This window comes from Arachis hypogaea, chromosome 16 (assembly GCF_003086295.3).
Source record: "Arachis hypogaea cultivar Tifrunner chromosome 16, arahy.Tifrunner.gnm2.J5K5, whole genome shotgun sequence".
Classification (NCBI taxonomy): Eukaryota; Viridiplantae; Streptophyta; class Magnoliopsida; order Fabales; family Fabaceae; genus Arachis; species Arachis hypogaea.
Genome location: NC_092051.1, coordinates 81,288,785 through 81,303,283, shown reverse-complemented (window position 1 = coordinate 81,303,283; position 14,499 = coordinate 81,288,785). Strand labels below are relative to the sequence as shown.

The 14,499-nt window shown below is 38.9% G+C and overlaps 1 non-coding gene across 1 annotated transcript; it reads right to left on the bottom strand.

The window, feature by feature from the left end:
* Window positions 1-5,654: 5,654 nt before the first annotated feature.
* On the bottom strand, window positions 5,655-5,762 carry LOC112760964 (small nucleolar RNA R71). The gene has a single exon (XR_003181376.1). It is a non-coding gene; the product is annotated as a small nucleolar RNA R71 (small nucleolar RNA).
* Between the last annotated feature and the right edge of the window lie 8,737 nt (window positions 5,763-14,499).

Sequence of the window (14,499 nt, the reverse complement as noted above, 5' to 3'; positions counted from 1 at the left end):
ATCCACGCGCGCACGTCTGCCATGCGTACGTGTCGATGAATGCACTCCCAATCCTTGATTTTCCATGATTTCTCCTCTTTGCATGCTTTTCTCTTCACTCATTTGATCCATTCCTAGCCTTTTCAACCTGAATTCACTAACAAACACATCAAGGCATCTAGTGGAATCAAAGGTGAATGAAAATTAACCAATTAAGGGCCTAAAAAGCATATTTTCACCCTTAAGCACAAATTACGGAGAATATACAAAACCATGCTATATTAGTGAATAAATGAGGGAAAAGGTAATAGAATCCCCAAAATTCAAGATAAGGTGCACCACGAAATAGTGGTGCATCAATGCACTCTTGTTTCCTCTATTTTCCTTTAATGCAATTTATGTTTGATTTCTTTTATTGTTGATTTGCTTTGTTGTTGTTAATTCCTTGCAATTAGTAGTTGTAGAGTTATACTTCTTGTAATTTTACCTTGCTTTCCTTTTGTGCCTTCCAAGTGTTTGACAAAATGCTTGGAAGGATGTTAGAGTAGATTCTTCTCCTCTTGGCTTGGGTTGGGTAATTAGAGACTCTTGAGTTATCAAACTCTTTTGTTGATTGATAATTGGAAATTGCTAATTGATTTGAATGACACTAACTCTAGTCATTCCTTAGGATTTGACTAGGACTTGTGGACTCAAATTGATTATCTCTACTTAATTTTTCTTCATAGTTAGAGGTTGACTAAGTGGAGCAATGGACAATTCTCATCACAATTGATGATGATAATGAGGATAGGACTTCTAATTCTCATTCCTTGCCAAGAGCTTTCTTAGTTATTAGTTTACTTCTTTTTCTATTTACATTTCTTGTCCCTTATTCAAAACCCAAAATATACTTATTCCATAACCAATAACAAGAACACTTCCCTGCAATTCCTTTGAGAGATGACCTGAGGTTTGAATACTTCGGTTATTTTTATTGGGGTTTGTACTTGTGACAAACAATTTTTTGCATGAGAGGATTATTTGTTGGTTTAGAAACTATACTTGCAACAACAATTCATTTGTGAAATTCTATACCACCAAAAATTCATTCATCAAAATGGTGCCGTTGCCGGGAAATTGCAAATGTGCACTTGTTATTGGTTATTGTATATATGTGCATATGTGAATATGTTTTCCTTTTATCTCTTTGTTAGTTTTTGCTAGTTTTAGGATTTAGTTTTCTTTGTTTCTTATTTGATTTTGTTTTCATTTGCTCTTGCTATCATGAATTCTCACACTTTTGGCTATGAGTTTGGTTACAACTATGTTGTAGGAAATGGGAATTTCAATGAGAACATGCATTAAGGATGGAACACTCAAAGGTGGGAGGAGCCTCAAGCATATGCTCAACCTTCTTGGCAACAACCTCATCCGGTTTCGTATAGGTATAATTCCACTCCTAATGCATATCAATCTAACAGATGTGTGATGAGCGGATAATTTATACGCTTTTTGGCATTGTTTTTAGTATGTTTTTAGTAGGATCTGGTTACTTTTAGGGATGTTTTCCTTAGTTTTTATGTTAAATTCACATTTCTGGACTTTACTATGAGTTTGTGTGTTTTTCTGTGATTTCAGGTATTTTCTGGCTGAAATTGAGGGACTTGAGCAGAAATCAGATTCAGAGGTTGAAGAAGGACTGCTGATGCTGTTGGATTCTGACCTCCCTGCACTCAAAGTGGATTTTCTGGAGCTACAGAACTCGAAATGGCGCGCTTCCAATTGCGTTGGAAAGTAGACATCCAGGGCTTTCCAGCAATATATAATAGTCCATACTTTGGCCAAGAATTGACGACGTAAACTGGCGTTCAACGCCAGCCTTCTGCCCAAATCTGGCGTCCAGCGCCAGAAAAGGATCCAAAACCAGAGTTGAACGCCCAAACTGGCACAGAAACTGGCGTTCAACTCCACAAATGGCCTCTGCACGTGGAACACTTAAGCTCAGCCCAAACACACGCCAAGTGGGCCCCGGAAGTGGATTTATGCATCAATTACTTACTCATGTAAACCCTAGTGACTAGTTTATTATAAATAGGACCTTTTACTATTGTATTAGGCGTCTTTTTGACCATCTTTGGACGCCTGGTTCTTAGATCAGAGGGGCTGGCCATCTCGGCCATGCCTGGACCTTTCACTTATGTATTTTCAACGGTAGAGTTTCTACACTCCATAGATTAAGGTGTGGAGCTCTGCTGTTCCTCAAAGATTAATGCAAAGTACTACTGTTTTCTATTCAATTCTTCTTATTTCTCTTCTAAAATATCCATTCGCACCCAAGAACGTGATGAAGGTGATGATTATGTGTGACGCTCATCATCCTTCTCCCTTATGAACGCGTGTCTGACAAACACTTCCGTTCTACATGAATTAAGCTAGAATGAGTATCTCTTAGATCTCCTAACCAGAATCTTCGTGGCGTAAGCTAGAATGATGGCGGCATTCAAGAGAATCTGGAAAGTCTAAACCTTGTCTGTGGTATTCCGAGTAGGATTCAATGATTGAATGACTGTGACGAGCTCCTAACTCGCGATTGCAGGGCGTTAGTGACAGACGCAAAAGGATAGTAAATCCTATTCCAGCATGATCGAGAACCGACAGATGAATAGCCGTGCCGTGACAGGGTGCGTGAGCATATTATTCACTGAGAGGATAAGATGAAGCCATTGACAAGGGTGATGCCTCCAGACGATTAGCCGTGCCGTGACAGGGCATTGGATCATTTTTCCGTGAGATGACCGAAAGTAGCCATTGACAGTGGTGATGTATCACATAAAGCCAGCCATGGAAAGGAGTAAGACTGATGGATGAAGATAGCAGGAAAGCAGAGGTTCAGAGGAACGAAAAGCATCTCCACTCGCTTATCTGAAATTCCTACCAATGATTTACATAAGTATTTCTATCCCTATCTTATTATATTAAATTCGAAAACACCATTATCACTTTATATCTGCCTGACTGAGATTTACAAGGTGACCATAGCTTGCTTCATACCAACAATCTCCGTGGGATTCGACCCTTACTCACGTAAGGTATTACTTGGACGACCCAGTGCACTTGCTGGTTAGTTGTATCGAAGTTGTGACAGACTGTAAAACTAGATCAGAGTATCTGGCCTAAGAAGCCATTACCAGAGATCACAATTTTGTGCACCAAGTTTTTGGCGCCGTTGCCGGGGATTGTTCGAGTTTGGACAACTGACGGTTCATCTTGTTGCTCAGATTGGGTAACTTTCTTTTCGTTTTCTTTTCAAAAATTTTTCAAAAATATTTCTAAAATTTTCTCATCTGTTTTTGAAAAAAAAATAAAAATATTTTAAAAAATTTTATTCAAGATTTTTAAGAATGAATTCTAGTGTTTCATGAAGCATGAGAAGCCTGGCTGGCTGTAAAGCCATGTCTAAATTCTTTTGGACTGAGGCTTCCAAACCATCAGAGGTAAGTTACATACTTGATAAATGATGAGCAGCAATTTGTTATCAAGATCAATATACTCTGGTGTTAAATGCTGAAGCTTGGCTGGCCATTGGCCATGTCTAGTGTTTTGGACTGGAGCTTTCTTTGAAAGCTTGGCTGGCTAGTGAGCCATGTCTAATTTCTGGACTGAAGCTTTAGACTAAGAATGCAAGATTCCTGGAATTCATATTAAAAATTTTGGAATCCTTATTTTTCCTTTTAATTTTCGAAAAATATAAAATAAAAATCCAAAAAAATTAGAAAATCATAAAAATCAAAAATATTTTTTGTTCTTGTTTGAGTCTTGAGTCATATCATAAGTTTGGTGTCACTTGCATATGCATCTTGCATTTTTTTCGAAAATTTCATGCATTCATAGTGTTCTTCATGATCTTCAAGTTGTTCTTGGTAAGTCTTCTTGTTTGATCTTGATGATTTTTTGTTCTGTGTCTTTTCATGTTTTTCTTATGCATTCTTGAATTCTTAGTGCGTAAGCATTAAAGAATTCTAAGTTTGGTGTCTTGCATGATTTCTTTGCATTAAAAATTTTTTCAAAATTGTGTCTATGATGTTCATCTTGACATTCATAGTGTTCTTGGTGTTCATCTTGACATTCATAGCATTCTTGCATGCATTCATTGTTTTGATCTAAAAATTTCATGCATTGCATAATTTTCATGTTTTTCATAAAAATTTCAAAAATCAAAAAAATATCTTTCCCTTTTTCTCTCATCAAATTCGAAAATTTGGATTGACTTTTTCAAAAAAAATTTAAAATCAAGTTGTTCCTTATGAGTCAAATCAAATTTTCAATTTGAAAATCTTATCTTTTTCAAAATCTTTTTCAAAAATCAAATCTTTTTCAAAATTATTAGTTATTTTCGAAAATTCCAAAAATATTTTTCAAAAATCTTTTCCTTATTTTTAATACCAAATTTTCGAAAATAACATAATCAATTAATGTTTTGATTCAAAAATTTGAAGTTTGTTACTTGCTTGTTAAGAAAGATTCAAACTTTAAGTTCTAGAATCATATCTTGTGATTTCATATGAATCAAGTCATTTATTGTGATTTTAAAAATCAAATCTTTTTCAAAAACTAATTTCTATCATATCTTTTCAAAAATATCTTCTTATCTTATCTTTTTCAAAAATATCTTTTCAAAATATCTTTTCTAACCTCCTAACTTCTTATCTTTTCAAAATTTGTTTCAACTAACTAACTAACTTTTTGTTTGTTTCTTAACTTTTTCAAAACCACCTAACTAATTCTCTCTTTCTAGTTTTCGAAAATATCTCCCCCTTTTTCAAAAATTTCTTTTTAATTAACTAATTATTTTTATTTTTATTTTTATTTAAAAAAAATTTTCGAAAAATACTAACAAATTTTCAAAAACCAATTTTCAAAAATCACTAACTCCTTTTCAAAATAATTTTCGAAAATTATACCTCCCCCATCCTATTCTATTTATTCATTCATATCCTAACATCTCATCTCACATCTCTTCCATTCTCACAGTTGTGTTTCTTCCATTATATTACATTCTTTGTCTCCCCCTTTTCTTCCACTCACAAAGGGATCCCTATACTGTGGTATAAAGGATCTCTATTATTATTATCATTTTTTTGTCCATTCTTCCTTGTCATATGAGCAGGAGAAAGGATAAGAACATTCTTGTGGAAGCAGATCCAGAACCTGAAAGGACTCTGAAGAGAAAATTAAGAGAAGCTAAAATACAACAATCCAGAGATAACCTTTCAGAAATTTTCGAACAAGCAGAGGAGATGGCAGCCGAAAATAATAATAATGTAAGGAAGATGCTTGGTGACTTCACTGCACCTAATTCCAATTTACATGGAAGAAGCATCTCCATTCCTGCCATTGGAGCAAACAACTTTGAGCTGAAACCTCAATTAGTTTCTCTGATGCAGCAGAACTGCAAGTTTCATGGACTTCCATCTGAAGATCCTTTTCAGTTCTTAACTGAATTCTTGCAGATATGTGATACTGTTAAGACTAATGGAGTAGATCCTGAAGTCTACAGGCTCATGCTTTTCCCTTTTGCTGTAAGAGACAGAGCTAGATTATGGTTGGATTCTCAACCCAAAGACAGCCTGAACTCTTGGGATAAGCTGGTCACGGCTTTCTTAGCCAAGTACTTTCCTCCTCAAAAGCTGAGCAAGCTTAGAGCTGATGTTCAAACCTTCAGACAGAAAGAAGGTGAATCCCTCTATGAAGCTTGGGAAAGATACAAACAGTTGACCAAAAAGTGTCCTTCTGACATGCTTTCAGAATGGACCATCCTGGATATATTCTATGATGGTTTATCTGAGCTATCAAAGATGTCACTGGACACTTCTGCAGGTGGATCCATTCACCTAAAGAAAACACCTGCAAAAGCTCAAGAACTCATTGACATGGTTGCTAATAACCAGTTCATGTACACTTCTGAAAGGAATCCTGTGAATAATGGGACGCTTATGAAGAAGGGAGTTCTTGAGTTGATACTCTGAATGCCATTTTGGCTCAGAACAAAATATTGACTTAGCAAGTCAATATGATTTCTCAGAGTCTGCATGGAATGCAAGCTGCATCCAACAGTACTCAAGAGGCATCTTCTGAAGAAGAAGACTATGATCCTGAGAACCCTGCAATAGCAGAGGTTAATTACTTAGGTGAACCTTATGGAAACACCTATAACTCAACATGGAGAAATCATCCAAATTTCTCATGGAAGGATCAAAAGCCTCAACAAGGCTTTAATAATGGTGGAAGAAACAGGTTTAGCAATAGCAAGCCTTTTCCATCATCAACTCAGCAACAGACAGAGAAATCTGAACAAAATGCTTCTAATTTAGCAAATCTAGTCTCTGATCTATCTAAGGCCACTGTAAGTTTCATGAATGAAACAAGATCTTCCATTAGAAATCTGGAAGCACAAGTGGGCCAGCTGAGTAAAAGGATCACTGAAATCCCTCCTAGTACTCTCCCAAGCAATACAGAAGAGAACCCAAAAGGAGAGTGCAAGGCCATTGACATAAGCGCCATGGCCGAACCTCTGAGGAGAGGAGAGGACGTGAATCCCAAGGAGGAGGACCTCCTGGGACATCCAGTGATCAATAAGGAGCTTCCCTCTGAGGAACCAAAGGACTCTGAGGCTCATCTAGAGACCATAGAGATTCCATTGAACCTCCTTATGCCCTTCATGAGCTCTGATGAGTATTCCTCTTCTGATGAGAATGAGGATGTCACTGAAGAGCAAACTGCCAAGTTTCTTGGTGCAATCATGAAGCTGAATGCCAAATTATTTGGCATTGATGCTTGGGAAGTTGAACCTCCCTTGTTCATCAATGAACTAAGTGATCTGGATCAACTGACATTGCCTCAGAAGAGACAGGATCCTGGAAAGTTCATAATCCCTTGTACCATAGGCACCATGATCTTTAAGGCTCTGTGTGACCTTGGTTCAGGGATAAACCTCATGCCCCTCTCTGTAATAGAGAAACTGGGAATCTATGGGGTGCAAGCTGCTAAAATCTCATTAGAGATGGCAGACAGCTCAAGAAAACAGGCATATGGACAAGTAGAGGACGTTTTAGTAAAGGTTGAGGGCCTTTACATCCCTGCTGATTTCATAGTCCTGGATACTGGAAAGGAAGAGGATGAATCCATCATCCTAGGAAGACCTTTCCTGGCCACAGCAAGAGCTGTGATTGATGTTGACAGAGGTGAAATATTCCTTCAATGGAATGAGAACTCCCTTGTATTCAAAACTCAAGGATCTCCCTCTGCAACCATGGAGAGGAAGCAGGAAAAGCTTCTCTCTCAGCAGAGTCAACCAGAGCCCCCATAGTCAAACTCTAAGTTTGGTGTTGGGAGGCCACAACCAAACTCTAAGTTTGGTGTTGAACTCCCATATCCAAACTCTAAGTTTGGTGTTGGAGAGTCTCAACAAAGCTCTGCACATCTGTGAGGCTCCATGAGAGCCCACTGTCAAGCTATTGACATTAAAGAAGCGCTTGTTGGGAGGCAACCCAATGTTTATCTAATTCTTATTTTTATTGTTTTTCATGTTTTCTTAGGTTCATGATCATGTGGAGTCACAAAATAAATAAAAAAATCAAAAATGGAATAAAAAACGGCAGAAGAAAAATCACACCCTGGAGGAGCATCTGTCTGGCGTTCAAACACCAGAACAGAGCATAGTTCTGGCGCTGAACGCCCAGAATGGGAGCATCCTGGCGCTGAACGCCCAGAACAAGCATGGTTCTGGCGTTCAACGCCAGAAATGGCAGCAAAGGGGCGTTGAACGCCCAAAATGGGCACCAACCTGGCGCTGAACGCCCAGAGTTGTGTGCAAGGGCATTTTGCATGCCTAAATTGGTGCAGGGATGTAAATGCCTTGACACCTCAAGATCTGTGGACCTCACAGGATCACCTCAGGATCTGTGGACTCCACAGGATCCCCACCTACCTCCACTCACTCTCTTCTCTCTTCTCAATCATCCTCTATTCCCAATAAACACTCTTCCCTATTAACTCTTTACCACTCACATCCATACACCCACTACCTTCAAAAATTCAACATCTCTCTCCCACCCAATCCCACCCATATGGCCGAATACCACTCCCATCCATCTCCTCCATATCTTCTTCTTATTCTTCTATTCTTTCTTCTTTTGCTCGAGGGCGAGCAACATTCTAAGTTTGGTGTGGTAAAAAGCATAGCTTTTTTGTTTTTTTCCATAACCATTGATGGCACCTAAGGCCAGAGAAACCTCTAGAAAGAGGAAAGGGAAGACAAAAGCTTCCATCAAGGGTCTATAGCTCAGTGGTAGAACATTTGACTGCAAATCAAGAGATCCCTGAGATACCTCAGGGGATACATTTTCTTCCACACAATTATTGGAAGCAACTAAGGGTGGAACATCAAGAGCACTCCATTATCCTTCATGAAATCAGAGAAGATCTAAAAGCAATGAAGGAGGAGCAGCCAAGTCAAGGAAGAGACATAGAAGAGCTCAAGGATATCACTAAGGTGGACTCATTCCTTGTTCTTACTTTCTCTGTTTTTCATTTTCTATGTTATGTGCTTATCTATGTTTGTGTCTTCATTACATGATCATTAGTAGTTAGTAACTTTGTCTTAAAGTTATGAATGTCCTATGAATCCATCACCTCTCTTAAATGAAAAATGTTTTAATTCAAAAGAACAAGAAGTACATGAGTTTTGAATTTATCCTTGAACTTAGTTTAATTATATTGATGTGGTGACAATGCTTCTTGTTTTCTGAATGTATGCTCGAACAGTGCATATGTCTTTTGAAGTTGTTGTTTAAGAATGTTAAATATGTTGGCTCTTTAAAGAATGATGACTAGGAGACATGTTATTTGATAATCTGAAAAATCATAAAAATGATTCTTGAAGCAAGAAAAAGCAGCAAAAAACAAAGCTTGCAAAAAAAAAAAAAAAAAAAAGAAAGGGGCGAAAAAAATAGAAAAAAAAAATAGAAAGAAAAAGAAAAGGCAAGCAGAAAAAGCCAAAGCTCTTAAAACCAAAAGGCAAGGGCAATTAAAAAGGATCCCAAGGCTTTGAGCATCAGTGGATAGGAGGGCCTAAAGGAATAAAATCCTGGTCTAAGCGGCTAAACCAAGCTGTCCCTAACCATGTGCTTGTGGCGTGTAGGTGTCAAGTGAAAACTTGAGACTGAGCGGTTAAAGTCAAGGTCCAAAGCAAAAAAAAGAGTGTGCTTAAGAACCCTGGACACCTCTAATTGGGGACTTTAGCAAAGCTGAGTCACAATCTGAAAAGGTTCACCCAATTATGTGTCTGTGGCATTTATGTATCTGGTGGTAATACTGGAAAACAAAGTGCTTAGGGCCACGGCCAAGACTCATAAAGAAGCTGTGTTCAAGAATCATCATACTGAACTAGGAGAGTCAATAACACTATTCGAAATCTGAAGTTCCTATAGATGCCAATCATTCTGAACCTCAATGGATAAAGTGAGATGCCAAAACTATTCAAGAGGCAAAAAGCTATAAGTCCCGCTCATATGATTGAAGCTCTGTTTCATTGATAGTTTGGAATTTATAGTATATTCTCTTCTTTTTTATCCTATTTGATTTTCAGTTGCTTGGGGACAAGCAACAATTTAAGTTTGGTGTTGTGATGAGCGGATAATTTATACGCTTTTTGGCATTGTTTTTAGTATGTTTTTAGTAGGATCTGGTTACTTTTAGGGATGTTTTCCTTAGTTTTTATGTTAAATTCACATTTCTGGACTTTACTATGAGTTTGTGTGTTTTTCTGTGATTTCAGGTATTTTCTGGCTGAAATTGAGGGACTTGAGCAGAAATCAGATTCAGAGGTTGAAGAAGGACTGCTGATGCTGTTGGATTCTGACCTCCCTGCACTCAAAGTGGATTTTCTGGAGCTACAGAACTCGAAATGGCGCGCTTCCAATTGCGTTGGAAAGTAGATATCCAGGGCTTTCCAGAAATATATAATAGTCCATACTTTGGCCAAGAATTGACGACGTAAACTGGCGTTCAACGCCAGCCTTCTGCCCAAATCTGGCGTCCAGCGCCAGAAAAGGATCCAAAACCAGAGTTGAACGCCCAAACTGGCACAGAAACTGGCGTTCAACTCCACAAATGGCCTCTGCACGTGAAACACTTAAGCTCAGCCCAAACACACACCAAGTGGGCCCCGGAAGTGGATTTATGCATCAATTACTTACTCATGTAAACCCTAGTGACTAGTTTATTATAAATAGGACCTTTTACTATTGTATTAGGCGTCTTTTTGACCATCTTTGGACGCCTGGTTCTTAGATCAGAGGGGCTGGCCATCTCGGCCATGCCTGGACCTTTCACTTATGTATTTTCAGCGGTAGAGTTTCTACACTCCATAGATTAAGGTGTGGAGCTCTGCTGTTCCTCAAAGATTAATGCAAAGTACTACTGTTTTCTATTCAATTCTTCTTATTTCTCTTCTAAGATATCCATTCGCACCCAAGAACGTGATGAAGGTGATGATTATGTGTGACGCTCATCATCCTTCTCCCTTATGAACGCGTGTCTGACAAACACTTCCGTTCTACATGAATTAAGCTAGAATGAGTATCTCTTAGATCTCCTAACCAGAATCTTCGTGGCGTAAGCTAGAATGATGGCGGCATTCAAGAGAATCCGGAAAGTCTAAACCTTGTCTGTGGTATTCCGAGTAGGATTCAATGATTGAATGACTGTGACGAGCTCCTAACTCGCGATTGCAGGGCGTTAGTGACAGACGCAAAAGGATAGTAAATCCTATTCCAGCATGATCGAGAACCGACAGATGAATAGCCGTGTCGTGACAGGGTGCGTGAGCATATTATTCACTGAGAGGATAAGATGAAGCCATTGACAAGGGTGATGCCTCCAGACGATTAGCCGTGCTGTGACAGGGCATTGGATCATTTTTCCGTGAGATGACCGAAAGTAGCCATTGACAGTGGTGATGTATCACATAAAGCCAGCCATGGAAAGGAGTAAGACTGATTGGATGAAGATAGCAGGAAAGCAGAGGTTCAGAGGAACGAAAAGCATCTCCACTCGCTTATCTGAAATTCCTACCAATGATTTACATAAGTATTTCTATCCCTATCTTATTATATTAAATTCGAAAACACCATTATCACTTTATATCTGCCTGACTGAGATTTACAAGGTGACCATAGCTTGCTTTATACCAACAATCTCCGTGGGATTCGACCCTTACTCACGTAAGGTATTACTTGGACGACCCAGTGCACTTGCTGGTTAGTTGTATCGAAGTTGTGACAGACTGTAAAACTAGATCAGAGTATCTGGCCTAAGAAGCCATTACCAGAGATCACAATTTCGTGCACCAATGTGGTAGTCCTTATTGTACGTGTCAACAACCACCACCACATGCCTATGAACCACCTCCTCAACATAGCCCTCAACCATACTCACAAGCCCCTTTTCACCAAATACCTTCCTATGACCCTTATCCATCTTATAACCAATTACCCTGACTTCATCCTTGTAACCATTATGTAAGAAAATCCATAGAGCCACCACAATTCCAACATCAATACTCCCAAGGACCACAAATTTCATATACACCACCTCCACATTTTCACCAAGAAGAACCACCTTCCTATTATGAACCCTTCCTCCCAAATAATGAACCCTCCTATCCAGCCCAAGCGCCAACGGATGAATCTCTCACTCTATTCCTTCAAAGGCAAGAAGAGATGAAAAGGGAAGTACTAGAATTCACGGCCGCCTTAAACGAGGTGGTGAATCGATTAGCTTCCCAATGTTTGAGCACTCAAGGAACTCCCATGGCCACATGTGGAGAATCAAGTGAAGAGCATAGCATGAAGGATAGATTGGGAACTCCGGTGGAGAATGAGGAATGTTGCTTTGTATTTGAACAATTGGAGGAACCGATGATGGTTGAAAAAGAGGAAGAAGTGGTTGAAGACTTAGGAGATGCGGAACCGCCATGGGAATCTAAAGTCATAGAAAACCCCTCCAAAAGATTGAATTTGATGTTGAGGAGGAGAGTGTACAACCTCCGAAACAGTTGTTTCATGAAAACTTGGAAGGAATGAAGCAAGAATTGAGTTCTCTTGGTGATGAAGATCATGCATCAAACCTTCTTGGTGGTAAATCCTTTGAACTTGAGGAACCTTCTCCTGGTGAAATAGAAAGCAAATTGGAGGTAGATTTCTCTCATCCTCCCATTTATAATTTGAGTGATGGAGAAGAGTTAGATGAAATTGAGGAACAAAGGATTGAATTTGAAGAAGTTTGTAAGGAGGTGGAGGTAATCAAAGAAGAACATAAGGGAGTGGAGCTTGTAAGGTCATTGGAAATACCTCTCCCCAAGCCATCACCATCCATTCTTTCATTCAAGTGGGTAAATCTTTCATCTCTAAGCTTAATTAGTCCACTTGAATATGGTTTGCTTGAGACGGATGGGAAACTTAGAGCTTTCTGTGGCTTTAAGAGCAAAAGGGAGATGGTTAGTTGCTGGCATTTTAAATCAAAGTTCGTGATGGTTGCATGCTCAAGGCTTAAAAGCAAGGGTTGGTGTAGAACTAGATCGCTTGAGTCTAGGATGATGTTTGGTCGCTTTAGTGAGAATTCATCTTGCTTGCCACCCGGATGGACTAATGATGATCAATTTAAAAACGGGTGTCAAAACAAAGTATGGAATCTCGGATCGCACAAGGATAATCAATTTTGCGAGCTCATGGTTTGTGAAGAACTCCATCAAGACTTGGAGATTAATTTTGAAGAATGGGGCTTATTGGAGACTCAAGCATTGGTGGATGTTCAAGGAAGAGTTCAAGCACAAGCCACCTTGATGAGGAGCTCCTCATAAGTCCAACTTAAGGACAATAAATAAAAGTGCTAGGTGGGAGACACCCCACCATGGTGACATCTTTCCTTTTTCTCTTTTGTAAATATTGGTTAAATTAGTTAAATTTCATATTTTGATTAGTTTGTTGAGTTTATTTGGTAGTCTAATATGTTAAATAAGGTTTTATGGTGTTTTGGTAGTTGTTTGGAGGTTTGGAATGCTTGGTTTGGTGCAAAAACATGGAAAAATTTTGAAAAATAGAGCACCACCAACGCGTACGCGTGCTCCACGCGTACGCGTGACTTCAACCTTTTTGACCATCCACGCCCACACGTCACCCACGCGTACGCGTGGATTCAAAATTTCCACCTCCATACAAAATCCAGAGAGTTGTGCCTACTTTGTGCCAACTTTGTGCGCGAGGCACAAGCCTACCTACGCGTACACGTCACCTCACGCGTACGCGTCGCTCTCTGAATAAGCCGTCACGCGTACGCGTGACCCACGCGTACACGTCGCTCCCATTTCACCACCCCACACGCACGCGTCACCTCACGCATTCGCGTGGATCGCTCTTCTTCACCACTCTTCTTTTCTTTTCTTCTTTCCATTTCTTTCCTTCTTTTCTCTTCTCTTCTTTTCATTTCCTTCTTCACCCATCGTCCAACCCTACCAAACAACATTAACCATTAGTTAGTTTAGTTAGTTTAAAATTTAGTTAGTTTTATTTTTGGTTTACTTTTTTATTTTTTATTATAAGTGTTGGATTATTAATTTTGTTTACTTTTTATTGTTGCTGATTGTTGATGCGATGTTAGTTTAACATCATTGTTGTTAATTTTCATTGTTGGATTTTCTTGTTGAGGTTACAATGTATTACTTGGTTTTGAATTTTTCATGCTTAACCTTTGTGAGCACCAAGTACATGAGAATTGCCTTCAAGCATGTTAAATCTTTTTGAATTGCATGATTTGGCCACCATGTGATTTGAACCCTTTTCTTTGATTAGGCAATTTCTAGATGGATATTGTGCATTTACCTTAATGTATTGTATTTTGTGATCATATGCATCCATATGTTTTTGGCTTGAATGCTTTCATGCTTCTTTATTGCTTGTTTGGTTGTCTTGACCTACAAGTTTAGAGCATCTCAAGCACATTAGGATGAGTGAAGTGCATGTTCCTTTTTAGTAATTGTGACATAGCTCTCTATGATAGTGTGTGTGTTCTAGACTGCATGCATCTTAGAACTCACACACTTGTTTCATTAATGTCACACTAATTCACTCATTTCATTCTAGTGATTATTACCTCATTCCAACAATGTATGCTTCCTTGCTCTTGTATTTACTTTTCTTACTATCATGCCTTCTATTTTTAGGATGAGTCATTAGAAGATAAAATGGAAGCGGAAGAAAGAACACGTAGCAGCCGGTTGACCTACAAGCTGAAGGTGGAAACTCGGAAAGTCGTCGTACCCCCGTGCTCATCTTTGAATGCACCGAGGACGGTGCAAACTTTTAAGTGTGGGGAGGTCATCCGACCAGTCGGCACTTTTGGGTGACAAATTTCTAATCCCAATACTTTTGCATTTCATTTTAGGTCTTTTAGGCTTTTTTGTTGCATTTTTTTATTTTGCAT